Source organism: Lupinus angustifolius, chromosome LG15 (genome assembly GCF_001865875.1).
Source record: "Lupinus angustifolius cultivar Tanjil chromosome LG15, LupAngTanjil_v1.0, whole genome shotgun sequence".
Classification (NCBI taxonomy): domain Eukaryota; kingdom Viridiplantae; phylum Streptophyta; class Magnoliopsida; order Fabales; family Fabaceae; genus Lupinus; species Lupinus angustifolius.
Window position 1 is genome coordinate 10,676,133 of NC_032023.1, and position 964 is coordinate 10,677,096.

A 964-nucleotide genomic window follows, 5' to 3' on the forward strand; every position below is an offset into this window, starting at 1 on the left:
AGGAGGATAGGACGAGGATGAGGAGGAGGATAGGACGAGGATGAGGAGGAGGATAGGACGAGGATGAGGATGAGGATAGGAGGATGATGAGGAGGAGGAAGAGAAAGAGGTTGAGGATGAGGATTGGACGAGGATGAGGAGGAGGATAGGATGAGGAATAGGATGTGGATGAGGATGAGGATAGAATGAGGATGAGGACGAGGATAGGATGAGGAAGATGATGAGGATAGGTTGAGGAGGATTGGATCAGGATGAGGATGAGGATGAGGATGAGGATAGCATGAGGATAGGATGGGGATGAGGATGAGGAGGAGGAGGATGAGGATAGGATGAGGATGAGGATGAGGATCGAATGAGGATGAGGATGAGGATGAGGTTAGGATGAGGAAGAGGACAGGATGAGGGTGAGGACGAGGATAGGATGAGGAAGAGGATTAGGATGAGGATAGGATGAGGATGAGGACATGGATAGGATGAGGAGGAGGATGAGGATGAGGAGGTGGAGGAAGAGGAATTGATGAGGAGGTGGAGGATGAGGATGAGGAGGAGGAGGAGGAGGATGAGCATGAGGACGAAGATATGATGAGGATGAAGAGAAGGGTGCGATGAGGATGGGGATGATGATGAGGATGAGGATGAGGATAGGATGAGGATGACGATGAGGATGAGAAGAGGATGAGGATGAGGATGAGTAAGAGGATGAGGATGAGGATGAGGATGAGTAAGAGGATGAGGATGAGGATGAGGATGAGTAAGAGGATGATGATGAGGATTAGGATAGGATGAGGATGACTACGAAGTTAGGATGAGGATCAAGAGGAGGGTAGGATGAGAATGAGGATAGGATGAGGATAGGATGAGGATGAGGACAAGGATAGGATGAGGACGAGGATAGCATGAGGAAGAGGATGAGGAAGAGGATGAGGATGAGGATGAGGATAGGATGAGGATGAGGGGGAGGATA